The following is a 19,407-nucleotide window of genomic DNA, read 5'->3' as shown; positions in this document are numbered from 1 at the left end:
AAATAACTATTGATAATTTCTTATCCCTCCATGAAAAGATATCACAGGAATAAGGTGAAATAATTTAGTGAATCATTTCAATTTATTCAATGAGCATACTAATGTTGACATAGTACTGTGCTTGGGAAAGATATGGAAAACTTGACAATAAGCAGAGGGTCCCTTTCAAATGACTTTTGACTTGTAACCACAATAAATAAATTGATTGACTGATTCTAGTTGCTATCAAGCTGCCTGATATGGTTTGGATGTTTGGCCCCTCCAAATCTCATATTGAAATTTGATCCCCAGTGTTGGAGGTGGAACTGGTGGGAGGTGTTTGGGTCATTGGGGGCAGATTCCTCATAAATGGCTTAGTGCCCTCCCCAAGATAATGAGTGAGTTCTCATTTTATTAGTTCTCATGAAAGCTGGTTGTTTAAAGGATCCTGGAGTTACCTCCTCCCTCTCTTGCTCCGTCTCTTGCCATGTGGCAAATCTTGGGCATCCTCCCCTTTGATGGAAGCTCCCTGAAGCCCTCACTAGAAGCAGATGCCGGTGACATGCTTCTTGTACAGTCTGAAGAACTGTGAGCCAAATAAACCTCTTTTCTTCATAAATTACCCAGCCTCAGGTATTTCCTTGATAGCAACACAAAATGGACTAATGTACTTTTATTGAAAACTCAAAAAGAGAAAATGTAGTAGCAAGAAACTGCACATATTGTAAGTTCTTATTTGCTATCCTGAAAAGGGTTTTGTTTCTTGGCTTTTTGATTTGTTTGGTTTACCCAAAGCTCTTAAGGGTATTTTATTTTTCAGGTTAAGCCTCTTCTTTTTTAGAAGTTTCTCTTCAGGTCTAAGACTACTTTTAGGTAATAGGTATAATGTAACTGTCAGACATTTACCTGGAAGTTGAATAAGTAATTTTGGCTAACCAGTATATCACACCTGAAATGCAAGTAGTCGTACTAACAGAGAGATATTTAAAGCAGTAACGAAGCATTTCCTTTCAAAGTTTTGAGGGAGAAAGAGAAAAGTGGAGAAAATTATTGTATTCAATTGTTCAACATATTCAGTTAAAAAGTAGTTTGGTAAAATCTTAGAAAGATTTTCAGAATGTGAACAGGTGTATCAATTATTTATTGCCATAATAATATTGGATATCAAATCATCCCCAAATAAAGAGGTTTAAAATACATACATTTATCCCCATTTCTCCTGAGTCTATGGGTTGGCTGGGTACTTATGCCAGTATAGGCTGGGGTTTGTCTGAGCTGGGCTAGCTCATGCATCTGTTGTCAGTTGGCAATTTAGCAACTGTTTAGAGCATGTCTAGACTATGACGGCTTTAGCTCTAACTCAGTTTTGATCGGTAAGTCTCTCATATCTTTTCATCAGACTGGCCCAGTCGTGTTCATTTGGTGGCAGTAAGGGTCCAGGAGTGGGCCAGCCCAATTATGCAAGAGAGGAAGTGGAAACACGCGTGCCCCTTTCTAGCCTCTGCTTGCAACACAGTGACTAATGTCCTGTTAGGCAAAACAGGCCAAATGGCCAAGCCCAGAGTCAGAGTGGGAGGGGACTACAGTTAAGGGAAAATGTGGGCGTAGGGAAGCCATTATTCGGGTCCATTAATTTAACCAATCTACCACACCAGGCTTGTTTTTGTTTTTGTATGGAGAGCATAAGAAGGACAAACGCTGTTCTCTGAGTACTTGGGTAACTTTGGTTGTAATGTTACCGACTGACCGCAGAATTATTAAACTAGTTTTTACATTAACTAGTTTGCCTGTTTCTTCAGATAGCAATTATGGTATTCTTAGACCTGCTACCAATTTTCTTCTTTTTTGAGAAATGTTATGAATATTATAATTTATTGACCACATTTTCACAATATAAGCCTTTATGTTTCTTCTCAAAAATCAAGGCTTACTCTTCCTTTCATATAGCAGTTATTATCCTTGATTAAAGGAAAACCCTGTCAATGAGAGGAAAAAAAATATTTCAGGTGTTTCTAGAGTAGATTATGTTAGACAATAGAAGAGGAAAGTATCTACCGATTGGGATAATGAACCATGTCAAACTGTAACACCTGTCAGATTTCTAGCTTTAGGATGGTATGCATATTGCATAGAGACATTGGAAAACTTTGCCCTATAAGCACCTCAGAGGTGTGACTTTGTCATAATTGCTTAAATATCTGTTTGCAGTTATAAAAAAATCACTGTCATTATTAGAGAAAGTCACATTATTGCCTTAAAATTTTTTCTAACTTTTGAAAAATTTTCTTATATAAGCAGATACTCTGACAAACACAGAATCTCACATTTCACAGTTGAAGAAATGAGTGGAGTGTTTTCCTTAGGCAACTTGAGCTTCCAAGGCACATGTTGAAAACTACATATGCTCCTGGCCCACATTTAATTATTATTAACTTATTCTAAGCTTGTCACTGTAAAGTAGAAAAAGGCTAAACTAAAATTTCAACATGGAAACTGAAATACAGAAGGGAATAAAAGTGAAGAACCACAGTAATTATTTTCTAAGATGTAAAGAAAATGCAAATGAGTACTGTTTGTGAGCTATGAAATATATATGAAACAGCAAAAAGCAGCCATCTGTTAAAATAGTTCAAAAACAAAAATTTGGTTAGTTATTGACTGGCATTAATAAGCATGAATGTTGTTAGTGTCCCTGCAAAGAATTTCAATCTAAAGTTTTCTCTTCATCACTTTTCAATCAGCATTCCATGATCAGTGTCGGATTACGGTAGCTCATGCACAGCAGCAGGTGGACCAGATGCTGAACATTAAATTAGAAAAATAACAAAGGAAAATTCTCCTTGCAAGCTCTGAGTCCCTCCTTGCCTTTCTCCCACACATAAAAATCAGAGACAAAGAAAAAAGATATTGGTACAGACTATAGTTATATGGCACTGGGGTTCTTGTTGTTGTATTTAACCTTGCTTTGTTTATGTATTGGCTTCTGTGAGAGCACTGTATGTGGTAAAGAGCTGGTGGTCAGAGATGTGTCTATTACTCCTCTAAAGATTATTTATATTTTCTCAAGAACAGATCACTTGACGAACTCAGTTCCTAACTCAGATGCTGCTGCTTCTACTTAAAAGAGAATTCTATGGGTTCTCTCTTTTCCATTCTATCCTTTCCACAATATATATATTCACCACTTTTCAAAATGGCTATTGGCCTAGTTACAGACACAGTCAGGAAAGAAAGCTGTCAGTCTTTTTAAACTGAAGATAGCTTATGTGTACAGATATTACATTAAGCCTTTCATTGGAACTCAGCCATCCTATCCGTAGAAGCTGATTAATCTGATCCTTAAGCTAAATGATTGAAGGTCAACTGCTATACTCATTTTTAATGAGTATACTCTCTGTTGAAAATAACATAAAAGAGACAAAAATATGCATGTTATGATTCCCAGATCAGTTATAGATTGTCCTAAGGAAACAAGGCTTTTGCACATCCTATATCTTTTAGCAGCAAAGGGAAGCCATGTTATGCTAAAATTCTACTCTTGACTCTTGACAGATCCCACTGTACAAGAATAAAAAGCCAACTTTTCCCAAAAAGGACAGCCGGGCCTTTATAGGCATTATATTTTTATGATTTATGGCAAATTATAAAAAAATAAAAAGTCATAGTTGCATCCATGATTGCAGTGCAAGTAAATTTTATTGCTCCCATTTTGAAACACAAAAAACAATTGAATATATAGAATAATAATGACAACATTGGATATATGTTTTCGGTCTTACATTAAGTACCAAACAGATTATTGATGGTATTGTTACCAAGAATACATGTATCATTTTGAGTAAAACTAATTCGGTTCGTATCTTAAAATGTAATAATCATTCCTACTGCATGTATCCTTAAAGATTGAGGAAGGTAGGGCACGGTGGCTCACACCTGTAATCCTAGCACTCTGGGAGGCTGGGGCTGGTGGATGGTTTGAGCTCAGGAGTTCGAGACCAGCCTGAGCAAGAGCGAGACCCCATCTCTACTAAAAAAAATAGAAAGAAATTAGCTGGACAGCTAAAAAAAAAAAAAATATATATATATATGTATATAAAATTAGCCGGGCATGGTGGCACATACCTGTAGTCCCAGCTACTCGGGAGGCTGAGGCAGGAGGATCGCTTGAGCCCAGGAGTTTGAGGTTGCTGTGAGCTAGGCTGATGTCAAGGCACTCTAGCCCGGGCAACAAAGCGAAACTCTGTTTCAGAAAAAAAAAAAAAAAAAAAGATTGAGGAAGGTTAAGTTTATAACACTTTTGCAAAAAATGCTAGGTTTAATTCCTGTGTTACTAATGGTAACGTAACACATGAAAACTCTAGAAGATAAAGTTTTCTAAAGTATAAAATATGAGACTATTAAAGAGAGCCATAAAATATCCAATCACATGGAGAATTTTCGAGCAGCCTAGGTGAGATATAACCTAAACTCTGCTTGTGCTCATGATAAGATATGCTAGGTTCCCCAGCACAGGGCTCTGCTGGGTTGCAAAGAAGTCCCCTTATGCTAGGGCAAGAAGGATAGGCTGAACTGTTGACATGTATGAAAAGGAGATGGAGTAATGGATAACTTTCTGCTATACAAATAAAAATATGAATGGAATTTGCAGGAGGGTTATTAGGAGACGACTGCTTTTCCAATCAAAATTCTGAAAGCCATATCGAATGCATTTCTACAAAGTTAGTGAGATTCACAAGGACAACTTTATAAACTCCAAGTGTTATTGGATGCTGTTTTCATTCTTTAGAACAAGGATCAGCAAACTATCGCCCATGGGCCAGATAAGGCTCATCACCAGTTTTCTGTTTTATTTTGTTTTGTTTTTAGATCAGTTTTACATTTACAAAAAAATTGAACAAAAACTATAGAGAGTTTCCATATAATCTCTCTCATTCCTATCATAATTTCCATTATTATTGACATCTTCCATTGGTGTAGTACATTTGTTAAAATTGATGAACCAATATTGATGTATTATTAACTGATATCCATAGTTCACATTAGGGTGCATTCTTTATGCTATACCCTGTGTGTGAAGGAGCTCAGGAAATTTCACCCCAAAATATGACTCCTTGGTATAAAGAGTATTTTGAATCAAAGGCCCATAGAGATTAACAGGCCTTGGAAGGGCCTTTCCTTCTTTCTTCATAAAAAACAGACCCATCAAAAGAACAATCAACAATATATTACAGAAAAGATGATCAAGAATGCAACCAGACCTGGCCCAAGTCATTTTAAATATAATACCTGTCTCTCTAGTTAATTTAATTTGCAAAAAGAATCATTTATAAGTCAATCTGTTTCCCCCCATCCATTCATCCTCCTAAATATCTACACATCCTCCCTAGCAACCACTTATTGCCCGTAAACAGAATTACCTATATTCCTCATCTCCCTCTCTGTTCCAGAAAGGAGGGTATATAAATTTCTGAACCCCACTCGGATATTAGGTAATCACTCTATCATTGTCCCTGTGCACATGGTAAATACATTTCTTTCTCTTATTAATCTGCTTTATTGTGAATTGATCTCTCAGCAAACCTTCTGGGTGATAGGGAAGTTTCCCCTTACCCCAACATGTGCATCTTACCCAATGTATAATGTCACATACATGCCATTATGGTTATTATATGGAATACTTTCACTGCCATCAAATTCTCCTGTGCTTCATCTGTTCGCCTTCCTTTCCATATCCTGAACCCCTGGAAACCACTGATCTTTTTTATTGTCTTTATAGTTTTGCCTTTTGCAGAATGTCATATAGTTTGAATCATATCATATGTAGCCTTTTCAGACTGGCTTCTTTCACTTAGTAATATGCATTTAATGTTCCTCCATGTTTTGTCATGATTTGATAGCACACTTCTTTTAATTGCTGAATAATATCCCCTCGTGTGGCTATACCACAGATTTTTTATCTTGGTTGCCTCTGGTTGTTGATAATTATGAATAAGGCTGCTATGAACACCCATGTGCAGGTTTTTGTGTGGGCATAAGTTTTTAACTCATTTGAGTAAATATCTAGTTGCACTGTTCTTGGATCATTTGGTATTATAATACTACACTTAGTTTTGTAAGAAACTACCAAGATATTAATATCTTCCAAAGTGGTGGTACCGTTTTGTATTCCCACCAGTAATAACTGAGAGTTCCTGTTGCTTCATAATCTTACCAGCATTTAATGTTGACAGTGTTTTGGATTTTAGCCATGCTAATAGGTATGTAGTGGTATTTCATTATTGTTAATTGCCTGTTTGTATAAATATAGTTTTATTGGAACATAGCCATGCTCATTTGTTTAAATATTGTCTGTGGCTGCTTTCATGCTGTAATGGTAGAGTTGAGTGATTGCCACAGACACCATATGGCTCACAAAGCCTAAATTATTTACTGTCTGGCTCTTTCCAGAAAATGTTTGTGGAGACTTGCTTTAGAATATTTTTTTCTAACATACACTCTGATGAAATTTTTAGAATTTATACCAAATTTCTATGAAATATTTGTGTTTGGTTGACTAGAATAATAATGAAGCATCTGAAGTGTTTTACCAGAGAAGTGGAGTACGTTCATCACTAATACAATAATATAAAACATCCATCCTGGAAAGAATTTGACAAAAAAGGAGACCTTTGTGTTCTTTTCTTCATTAAACAAAACACTTTTTGGGAGGCATTAAATATGGAGCAGTTGCTCAAAGCCAATAAAATAACAACATAAGCCTTATAACTACAAATAGAATAATCTCGAAACCATAAATGAACTTTGTAGCATATATATGTACATATATATGTAACAGAGGCAAAGGTCTGAAAAAAGGCAAATGAAATGTTTTATGAATTGTCTTTTAATTCCCCCCAACCTCCTTTTTGGAAATTAAAATGTGTATTCCTTCCTGAGGCCAATAATCAAAGGGGCAGAAAAATGTTCTTTGCTATGTGTTTTCTATTATCTTAAACCACAGGGGATGGCTCAATGGAATCGTCTGGACAAGGGTCACAAGATCATCATTGCCCGAGATAAGGTTGTGATAACCCAAAACCGAAACCACCCATTATAGTTAAGCAACAATAGCCAAAAGCTGCGACCTGTGACACTGGTCACGTAGACCTGAGCCCAACCGCCGACGCCTCTCCCCCTTTAAAAAGCCCTGTTTCTCTGCTTGAAGGCAGGATGATGGTCTTTTGAGATGCTAGTCTGCTGCTCTCCTCACTTGCTGGCAAATTCACAAACTTCTCTTCCCTTTTTTCCTCAAACCCCTTGTCCTCTTTCTTTGTTCTCATTGATTCAGGCTTGGGGACAAGTACTAAGCTTTTGGTGACATATATGTAAATATTTACTAATCAAGAATAATATTCATGACTGAAAAATCCCACTTGTGGTCAGAATTATTCCTTCATTCCCAATCTTCTTATATCACTCAGCAATACAAAGGAACATACTGCTGATACACATCACACCACACATAATCTTAAAAGATGCCAGACACAAAAGAACACATGGTTTTCATATGTGCTTAATAGCAACATTAATATATTGTAACTATTTTGAAAGATAGAAATTGGTTGCTTGGGAAAGACTGTGACATGGAATATATTAACAAATGTAAGCTATTATGGTCTTTAAAGATAAAAACTAATCTGTAAGATAATGTGCCACCTCTCAGATTCATTTAGATTCCAAAGAGAACTATTTATCAGTTAATTTTTGTTCCCCATCCATTTATCCTCCCTAGTAATTCTTTATTGTCCCTCAACAGAATTCCTCTTTCCCCCCTCCGATAATCCATTTTATCAGAAGTACATATAACCTTTGGACCCATTGAGGAATAGAATGCTCACTTTCGGGGGGGTTCCTGTGTATACACATTAAATAAATTTGATAGTTTTCTCTTATTAATCTGCTTTATTGCGGGTTGACTTTTCAGCAAAACTTCCAAGGGTGAAGGGGGAGTTTTCCCTTTGCCCCAACAGCATTGTTTTTGAACTACTGTACCAAGCTATCTAAGGAAGAAGTTCTTTGGAAATTGAGAATCAATGTTCAGTATCCAAGTGATGCTGGTGGAATTTAGTCCATTTTGATTGGTAATTAGTCTATTAGCATTAAGTGAAATTTCTTTTGATGATGTGTGCATGTCCCATCTCTTTCAGAAATATATTTTTTGAAACAGGAATGTAGAATTAGCAGGGCACCCTAAACTTGATTTTGCTTAAAGAAGTAGCAAAAATTTTGTTAAATCATTCATCCCACATAATCACCATTAACCAGATTACATGGCCACAGGCTGGGTATGGAGACAATGCCTTTGAAAACACAGTCACTAAAAAAGTCAACAACTGAATGACATTGAACTGCTGAGTCACCATAGTCATTTTTTTTTTTTTTTTTTTGGTGAAGTACTGTATGCTTTGTTCTCTAATGCTTTTATCTTTCAAAATGTAATATCCAATTTATCCTTAAACGTTCATTCTTTAGTTCTTGATCAGAAATCTACACAAGAGGTAGATGATGTTCTGGGAAGAAAACAACAGATCTGCCCTCTGAGGCAATAGAATTCTTTTCTATGGCTGATTCTGTCTCTACCCAGATATAGTGAAAAAAAAAAAAAAGTCACATTTGCTACTCAGCTTCTCCATCTGAACGTGAATAATAATTCTTCTTCTTTCCGTGTCACATTATTGTGTATCACATGTGATCATGTAAGTAAAAGCACTGTAAAGGGAGAGACACATTCATTTCTTTTCTGTCCACCTCTTAGGCTCCCTAGTTCAGGCTCTTGCCTAGACTATTATAAAAGGTTGCTTACTGGTCTCCCACTCCACAGCTGAGCTGTTTTCTTAATCTTCCTAAACCACTCTTATGAGAACAATTGTTCTTTCCTTGAAAATTTTCTGGTCTCTGGCAGGGCAATGTTTATAATCATTTATTTAGCATTTAAAGTCCTCTGCAACGGAGTCTAAAATGAACCTTGTTTTGGCCAGTCTGAATTTATAGCTGTTCTCCTGTGCAAAGTTACTTCTCCTCTGAACCTCTGCATGTGCTATTTCATCTGCCTGGAGTGCATTTCTTACCTGCCATTTCCACTGGACTGGAATACATGTTTTTACCCACCATTTCCATTACAGAATTTCCATTTCTTTTTTTTTAAAGCCCAGCTGAAAGATTAAGAGCATCTGGGTTTACTAACCCCTCTGACACGGTAGTAATTAATGCATTTTTTCTTTGTGCTCCCGTGGAACCCTGTTCTTTCTAAAGGCATCCTTGACACTTACCATATGCTTCTTCTTGGGTAGGTATTTATATATCTGATTTTATGTATTAAGGTGTACATTTTATTCAAATTTTAATGTTTCTGAAATTGAAATTTATCTTTAAAAACTCTATATATAGTTAATGAATTTCTTTTCTTTTTTGTAAACTTATTACTTTGGTTTAACTTAAATTGATGGTGTCTTATATTCAACGAAATATAGTCTGCGTCTTGCCCTTGGCCATATGTGAGTTTCTTGGGAGGCATGCACCGTGTCTTACACACTTTTTTATTTTCCCCAGCTCCCTGCACACAATAGGTAATCAATAAATGCTTTTTAAAAGAGTGAAATACATAAAATGATATAAAAATGAAAGATACAACATACTCTTCCTTGGGCTCTGTATAAAATAAGATCCTGCAACGTTCTCTAAAAGTTCAAATCATAAATTCTTCTCCATTCTTTATATCATTTGTGCCTATTGTACACCTGTCACGATTTACTGGGAAAAAATATGATGTTCTTTGCTTCTCATGATGTTTTGAGTATGATTTGTTTATTTTTTTCCTCTGAAGTCCAGCTACAGCATTAATTTTTATGCCAGAATGCTTAAGTAGGCAATAGTACCTTTTGCTTTGCTTTATTTTATTTCAGTAATGTTGCTCAGCCAGCAGGGAGGCCAGCAAGGAGGCCTTTGCTTTCTTGGAATCTATTTACAATAAATTCTTTATATTTATTGAGCATAACTCTTTGTCAAAAGTCATCCAAACATCTTTTGATAGTACTTTCTGACCTGAAGTTGGAAGAAACATCAATTCAAATTACTTCAAAAAGATTTCCAGTTATTTCTTGCTTAGAGTATTGTGAGATTTACCTGGGAAATTTAATTTCCCTCTCTTTTGTACTTTCAAGATTGTTTCTCCCCCTTTTTTTTAAAAAAATGAGACTTTATTGTTTCAGAGATTGTCTTCACTTGATCTTTGAACCAAAACACCTCCTTGTTATTTCTCTTTCTCCTTTTAGGTTGTTTTAATTTTTGAAGGATGAAAACAAAATAAAAAAAAAATAAGAAACATCTATAATATTGTGCTATGACTTTCATTTTTGATTTTGCTTTCCTAATCTTTGTGTACACAGCAAAAATAATCACAGCAGTGAATATTTTATGTTTACCCTTTGCCATACTCCATGGGAAGCATTTTACATCAATTATCTTATTTAATCTTTACAGTAAACCTATGGGAGAGAATTATTATTATTCTTATCAAACGCAAGCCAGATGATATCACTTCTCTTCTCAAAGTACTCCAATAGCTTCTCATTTTCTCTAAGGTTCTTGCTACGAACTAAAAGGACTTCATGATCTGGCCCCCTCCCCCACCATAACTTCCCTGACCTCATCTGCCACTTGCCCTTCATCTCTCTGCACTGCTGTCTGAACCTCTTCTCTTGTCAGGCAGGGTCTTGCCTGAGAGCCTTGCTCTTGCCACTCCTGGAAGGCCCTTTCTCTGAATACATATTTGCCTGACTTACTCTCTCCCTTCCTTCAAGTCATCAGGCAAAGTCATCTTCTTAGTGACACCTCACCTGGCCCCATCTAAAATGTCACCCCTCAATAATTCATATTCCACTCTATGCTTTATTTTTTTTTCTAACATTTCTCATCTTCTAATATACTATATACTTGTCTTCAGTCCCCTTTATTAACTCCATCATTTAAAAGTGTGAAGGTAGGGACTGTAGTGTCTTTTGTTGACTTCTGTATTCCCACACCTTAGAGCAGAGTCTGACACAAAGATGTCAAATAATTTAAGATTTTTTAATTGGTGGAGCTAGAATTAAACACAGATCATTTTATTTTTGCATATTCAACTTTTTAATATATTTCAAGAATTCGTTATATAAAAAACAGAGGATTGTCTTAACTTTTCCGAAAGTAAGTCATCTAAATTATATTGTTTGGCAAAGTAGACCAAGACTCTTTATTCAGAGTTGACTTGGAGGACTCCTAAATATTTTTCAGAAGCATAGTTAGATTCATAATCCATATGAGTTGTCTTCTCTGAATTTGTTTTTTAATTGAAATGTGTCCATAATCTTCTCATCTATGAACCACCAAATTATACTGCAGTCTGTTGATCAAGATTGATTCTGAGCATGTGGAACACATTTTAAACAAGAAAGAATCTTGTTTGTTGTTTGTAATATAATGGCTAATGCACTGGAAACAGATTGCATGGATATTAAACTTCTGTCCACACATCTATGTTCAACAACCCAAACAGTAAATATTTGCCTTGATGACTACTTCTGCTGAAGAGAGGCAAACAGTCATGGCTCTAATTTTTTTTATAGTCTTACTCTTCTTTTTTTAAAGCTTTGACTTGAATACAAACACGGGAAATAAATTGTATCCTTTAAATACACATTTTGGGAGCTTAGTCTGGTGACATGCTTCTGGACCAGGAGCTAGAGTATAATCAGTCAGCTAATAGGAGCAGAAAGTCATTTCTTAAAATGATCCTATAGCCAGCCACCTTGTTAATGTTGAGAATGATTTGAGCTGACTTATTTGATGGCTGCTTTCCTCCTACCAGAGATGCCAATGCATGAAATCGCTTGCATGTGTAATTTAGGTCTTCATGATTCTCAGCAACTTAATGATATACATAAAACTGAAATAAAATTACCACTTTTCCCCAGATAGAACATACACATCCTAGCTCTTTAAGCATCCATCTTTTAGAGACAGAATGGATATTGCGGTTGATTGGGAAATGATAGCTTAATGCCTGTTTGGTGGTTTGGGTTATCTAACGAAGTATTTCAAAATTATTTTGCTGTGCTCTGGAGACCCATCAGCATCATTGTGTGCAAGTTCTGGAGAGAAACGGGGCAGGAGAGGCATCTTAGCCTAATATTCCAAACTATCCTTCCTACACTGTACTATTAATATAAGCTTATTCTCCCAGAGTAGTATTTGAGTGATTTATGTGTGAATTACAACTTTATAAAACAATAACACTATATAAAATCCCCTTTCATCTCCAGCTTTTCATATACCACCGAGGTCCCTGATACTTTCCTTGTCTCACTTTACTGCCTGCCTTACCAAGCCCCAGGTCATGTGTCTATTGTGTTTTGAAGCATCCCCTTGCCTCCAATCAGATATCACTGTACCTCATCTCCAAATTTAGAATTAGAAATCCTGGGGACTGAGTTTACCGAGAGAACTGCCTTCGGAAGAGAACAGAACAGAGGAAAGGGAAAGAGGATGAGAAAAAGACCAGATTCTTTATAACCAGGGATCAGGTAAGAAGTCTAGGATCAGGCAGACATTAAATTTTCATTTTCTCAATCAGAATAAGTTTTATGTAGGATCAGGCCTATTACTATGAGTGGCTCCATAAAGATCAAACCAGATAAAAACAACATGCCTGATAACACATAGTTTGCTCCTGAATGATTCAGAGATATGAAACAGACTTTTGGGGGGGATAATTTTGATTTTCACTTTGACTTTTTGTAATATTATAACAGTAATTAATTCTTCAGTTACTCCAAAGGTAAAATTTAAAGTCTGCTTTGGGTTTGGACTTTATACTGAAAATATAATTGGGACAACGGAAGTTTCCTTTTCCTTCTTTTGGAGATTCTCCACCACACTCCCTTTCATTATCTCCAAACTCTTGAAAGACAGAAAGGAGTTTTTGAACAAGTGGTTTCCTTTCCTAATTTGACGAGCTGCACTGGATGACTTAGAAGGAAACACTGAAATTTCTTTTACATTTCTTCCTGGAGCCACCAGCTAGTTATAGAGAGTTAACTTTCTCTTTCTTAGCCTCTAAGCCCTTCCTGATCCATCTTGGTTCTCACTATATATTTACAGATATATACCGAGCTCCTGTGCTCCTGTGCTCCTGTGTTCCAGCCACTGTGCTAGGCCGAGGTTACATACACAGCATGTCTTTGCCGGAATTTTGCTTTCAGACTGAGAATTAATGTTCAGCAGAATCTACAAGCAGAATGAGCTTAACTCACCTACCCTGATAAAATATGCTTGTCGAAGTCCTTATTTTCAAAATTCATCTAAAAGCGGGGAAAATGGTACTTAAAGGATCAGCTCCCTTCCCCCATGCTATAATATCTTCATTCGTGAAAAAAGTGTCTGCCATGTTTTTGCTCCCAGGGTAAGTGTTAAATTTCACTATCCTTGTTTATTTTTTTTTTAAGCAGTTATCACTTTTTGGATTGTAAATACAAGATTCTTGCCAAGGTTGTTTCTCATTTTGGGGAAAGAATATGAGCATGTGCCTACGTGTGGTGGTGAAGAACAAAACTATAATTTGAATATTTACTTTCACAATGAGATCAATCTATTTCTGGTATTCTCAGTTTGGGTTCCCTCAGAAGCAGATCCTGAGACAAGACAAGGACTTGAATGCAAGTAGTTTACTTGGCAGATGCAGAAAACATGAGGAGGGAAGAGGGGAAGGGGGTAGCTAGCGTCGGGAAGACTGTGAAGGCAGCCTCTGCTATCAGTGACTGGACCTTTATACCTTTGGGAAAGTCTGGGAAATGGTGCAAAACACATACCTTGCCTGCAGGGTGAACACGTTGACCATTGGCCTTCTATGTAGAGGCAACACAGCTTTCCATGGCTTCAGAGATTCTCAGACAAAGAGATGCAGATACTCCCAGTTAATGTCTGTGCAGGAGCAAACCGAAGTAACAATAAGACCTGAGGGATATATATGGACAGAGAATCAATAGCACCTACTAGAGGCTGATGGTCTACAATTTTTTTTTGTATGTTCCAATAAAACTTTATTTATAAAAACAGGTGGTGGGTCGGATTTGGTCCAAAGGCTGTAGTTTGCCAAACCTCTGCTCTAACTCAATACCTTGTTTATTTCCTTCATGACACTTATCCCTGCCTGAAGTGACCTTTTTTTTTTCTTTTTTCTTTTTTTATTTCAGCATATTATGGGGGTACAGATGTTTAGGTTATGTATGTTGCCCTTGCCCCGCCCGAGTACAATTTTTATTTTCATTATTTCCAATTATTTAACACATGTAAAACACCTTGTACACATTTCTTGGCCCATTTTTGGAACTCAGAAGTTTACTTCCTTCTTATTCTTTTAGGTTGTTAAATCAAATTTCTACATCGCAAAATAACTTTTGACATGATTAATCTTCACGCCTAAAGACTTTAGTTATTATCGGTCACAAGATTATTTCAAAGCTAGTCTTATCAAGAAATACTTTAGGGGTCTGTGTATTTAATCAAAACCATTTTAGTAAGTTCCCTTATGGCCCTGCTATTTGTGATCAGAATTTCTTTGTATGTGTTTAATGCTTAGAGTAAGGTATATGTTAACCAGCCCATACAAATTTAAAATCCTGAAGCTAAAAATAACCATACAGATTATGTAATCAGGTCCTTTGTCATCTCACAGCTGTTTATCAGATGCAGAAACTAAGGTTCAATGAGAACCACATGCCCAAAGTCGTACAAATAATTAGTCTTTCCATAATTCTACATAAAACTGGAGAGAACTCTGGATTCAAGGTAAATGTCTGGGGCTGAGATTATAAACTTCTAGAACCAACATGAAAGTCTCTGTACCTCTTTTTTTGGCCATGTCTTGGAAATTAAGCCATTTGTTCCTACAGTTTCTTTTCTTCTTGAGGCAGAAGTACCACAATAAAAGGGTTGCCTTTTCTTGATGCCTCATATATGTCATTCAGATGGTGTACTCTTTATATATATTTAACTGTGGGCTTGACTTCAGCCACCTGCATCAGTCCTAAACCAGTCTGTCGGTCCCTTTTTTATATGCACTATTCTGCTTCAATGTTTACATTTTTATTAATTTTACTTCCAGAAAACTTCCTGGACTGACTAATATTATAAAGACATTATTAAAACTGAGTGAATAAAAGCATATAAGCAAGTGGGAATACTTTAAATGCCCCATCATGCCTGATTCCTATTACATATTTAAAATTTGTGATAAAGCAACACAGATTGAATGCCCAGACATTCAAATATTGACTTTCTTTTGATTTTACTCATTGTTCCTTACTTCTCTCAGTATTGAGGATATTGAGCTGGTAGAAGTTTTCTTGGAAATTTTTATGGCTGTACCAGATTTATTAACATAAAGAACTTTTCTTGGATCATAATTGAATTTTAACTGTTAAGATAAAAATATTTTTTTAATAGAGATGACTCTAACTTAAAAAGTATTATCAAACAAATACAGCAATCTAAAAACCAAAAGATGACCAAAAAAATTTTCAAATACATGGAAATTAAGAAATTCACTCACAGATTATTCTTATTCAGAATCAAAGAGAAAATTAACATGAACATTGAAAACTCTAGAAAACAATGAAATGAGATACAATATACTCAAACCTACAAGATATAGTATAAGCTGTAATCAGAGTACCAATACCTATATTAGGAAAGAAGGTAAAAATAAATAAGTCTAGAGAAAAACAAAATAACCAAAGAAAGCAGGAAGAGAGAAATAGAGATAAAAGATACTATTTGTGAAAAGGAAAGTAAAAATTAAAAAAAAATCTACAGAAGATAAATATGAATCTAGTTCTTTGGAAATTCCAATAAAACTAGTAAATCCCTTCAAGTATAGTAAGAAAAATGATGAAGAATAATAATATTGAAAATGATCAAAGAGTAGCACGTATGTATTTGTTGAAAGATGAATTTATAGAGAGGGAACTGTGTACTAGGCATTGTACTAAGCACTTTATTATCTTCACAACAACCCTTTGAGGTGATCACTACTTTCATCTCTGTTTTATATGTGAAGAGTTACAGAGTGTAAGTAATATGTGCAAGATTCCATAGCTGGGAATCAAACCCAGGCATTTTACCTCATTTCTAACCCATCAGTTGGAGATGGTGGTTCATATTCTTTTTGATGTAGTTCTAATAGGAAGCCTCAGTGTGGGTTCTGTAAATCTCCTTTCTAAGAATTCTAGTGTGAAGTTTTTTTGTTTTTTTTTTTGAGACAGAGTCTCACTGTGTTGCCCAGGCTAGAGTGCTGTGGCGTCAGCCTAGCTCACAGCAACCTCAAACTCCTGGGCTCAAGCGATCCTCCTGCCTCAGCCTCCCGAGTAGCTGGGACTACAGGCACGCACCACCATGCCGGTTAATTTTTTCTATATATATATATTTTTAGTTGTCCTATTAATTTCTTTCTAATTTTTAGTAGAGATGGAGTCTCGCTCTTGCTCAGGCTGGTTTCTAACTCCTGAGCTCAAATAATTCTCCCGCCTCGGCCTCCCAGAGAGCTAGGATTACAGGCGTGAGCCACCGCGCCCGGCCTCTAGTGTGAAGTTTAAAGTATTTGTTCGTTTAAAAAAATTTCCAGGAAAACTCCTACTGCATGGCATCAAACTTTTAAAAGTTTTTTTGTTGCAAACACATAGAAGCATCTTACAGATCGTCACCTACTGCAAACGTGAGAAATCTAGTATCTAGTCGGAGAAGGGGGCTGGTGAACTTGAACTCTTCCAGCCTGAGTTCTGTGGTTCTTCTGGTTAATAGGAGGAACTTTGTAAAAGGGTACATTTTCTCACCTGTAAGGTCTGGCCACGGATCTCGAGGGACATTTGTAACTGGCCACGGATCTCGAGTGACATACATTCTTTAAAATTGGACTTCATCCCCCCTCTACTGAACATTTTTTTTTTTTTTCTGGGCTAAAAGAACAGACTAGGATTTAGTGGAAAAAAACATTCCACAGCTATGGATGAGAGTTTAAACTAGAAAGACTTTTTCCCTACAATTACATTGTTTTTCTCTTCACACTTAATATGCTCATCACCTTGCACATGCAGAATTTCCAAATCTATTCAGCTATCTACTTTTCTTTCTCACTAATGCAAGCCATGAATATGATACCTGAATCTAATTTAACAATTTGAATTTCCATTAGCACCACCAATAAAACTGACAAACTCTCAGTACAACATATAAATCCTTTCAGAGGAAGGTATTGTGCTTTAATCATCCAGGCACAAATTCTTAATATTTAAATAAAAACATTCTCCCCGGTCCAAGCATTTTAGGACATTCTTTGATAGAAGAAGGAATGTTACAAAAATAAAGTTAAATAATTTTAGATGGTACATTAGTATCTGTTCCTTGGTCCAGTGCCAGTGACCATCTGGTCTCAATGAAGAGAAAGATCCAAAGGAACAGTGTGCAGGGTGGTAAAACATATAAGGCGAAATAGGAAAATGCATTAATTAGTTCCTAAAAGGATAGGAAGTAGCATGAGAGTTCAGTAAACATTTGATTAAGTAGTTACTGAGCTAGCAAAAAATATTTAAGAACGCTTTTAGGAAGAGACCCTTACTATAATATAAGCTAGTGCTTATGCTGTATCCTTGTCTTTATTTTCCTTATATACTTGAAGTGCTTGGCAAGAACTGGCACATACAGGTTTGCAAATATTTGCTTGAAGGAGAAGATTATTTATATATACTAGCAAAATATATTAATGCAGAGAAAACATTTTAGAGCTAAGGCAGAAAGCATTTTTCCTGTTGGTATCTGATGAGAACTAAAGCATGTAATAAAATTAGTTGTTTTTTTTTTCCTCAGGACTATGAGTAGCTCTGTGGAAAGGCACAGATGTAATTCTGGTTTAGAAATTCTTTGCAACAGTCATGAAGCCAGTGAACTTGGAAGATGAAAAGAGATTCACTTCTAAAGAATTATAGTGGACTTTGTTAACTTAGTAAATTATGTAAATCTAATGTACTTTAAGTCTAGTGGCAAAAGCTTCTTTTTATGATTTGTCTTAGAAATACTCATTTAGACCATCTTGACATGGTAGGTTATGGATATATTTCTTTCAGGCTTGAGAAAATTTTAAACCTGGGTTCCTTTCAGTGGAATATAGATTTTATTAAGGGCTAATAAATGTTAATCTTAATGCTACAGCAATATGCAAAGTTCAAATCACCTGGGCGTTAGTCATTAGAGATTCACCTTAATCATAACCCTGAAGTTGTCTCACGGAAAAGGAATGGGAGGAAGAGGGACAAAAGTTTTACAGTCCTTAATGTCACATTGTAAATGATTATTAATTCAAAATATTTTTAGCTCAGTTCTCCATAATCAGAGCTCATCAGACTATTGACTATATTCAAGAGGTAAGTAATTAAAAGGAAGAAGTCAGCAACATGAGTTCAATTTACCTAATCACAGTGATATTTCTGGTCCATGTTGCTGGCCTGTGTGACTTCCTGGGATGTAACTTTCGGATTCCACAGGCATGTATAATAATTGTTGACTTTGTGGACTTTTTAAAATAAGTGTATATTCTAACAAACTTAAAATATAGACAGGATCAAACTCAAGTGATAGTCTTGGAATATTTTGTCCTAGATAGGAAACTCTTTGCCAAAAAAAGTAATCAATATTTAATTTAATTTAACCTTAAAAATTGATATTTCAATAAACAAGTTTTTAAACAAGAAATTATTGTTTCTACACATTTACAATTTAAAATTAAAGCACGATGGAAAGAAGGATTGGGACAAAGTACCAGGCCACAAAACTTCCACAAGTAGTAAACTATGTATAAAGTTGCTTTATAGATATTGACATTTACATAGTTTGCTTACAATGACTGTAAATTATTCAGAATGTTCAATGGATGGGTCTTAACTTTAACTGGAAAGGTGGTTTGGAGAGACTGATGCCAAGGAATTGTGCTTTTTAGCCCCTTCGTACAAAACCCCCAAATCCTTGCTCTGACCTATCTCCCCATTTAAATAGTTTGCTTAATGAAGAGTTCTGCCAGGACCAACAGAAGCTAGCTCTCAAGGCCAATTAAGGCTTGGGAAAAAGAAGATCCTCTTATCAAATGATGTCCAATTAGCTTGGGGTCTTTTTGATCTACATTGAGTGAAATTCTAGGCTCATTGATTATTTTTTCTTTAATTTATTATTTAAATGTCCTTTTTAAAATTAGGAAAGTAATATACGTTCACTGTCACTAGTGAAAAATGAAGCAATCATGCATGAAGAGCAAGGTTTTTTTCTTCCATTCCACTCCTTTCCCACCCTAATCAATATTAATGGCATCGG

Source organism: Propithecus coquereli, unplaced genomic scaffold, assembly GCF_000956105.1.
Source record: "Propithecus coquereli isolate 6110/MARCELLA unplaced genomic scaffold, Pcoq_1.0 Scaffold102, whole genome shotgun sequence".
NCBI classification, from domain to species: Eukaryota; Metazoa; Chordata; class Mammalia; order Primates; family Indriidae; genus Propithecus; species Propithecus coquereli.
This window is presented reverse-complemented; position numbering follows the sequence as displayed.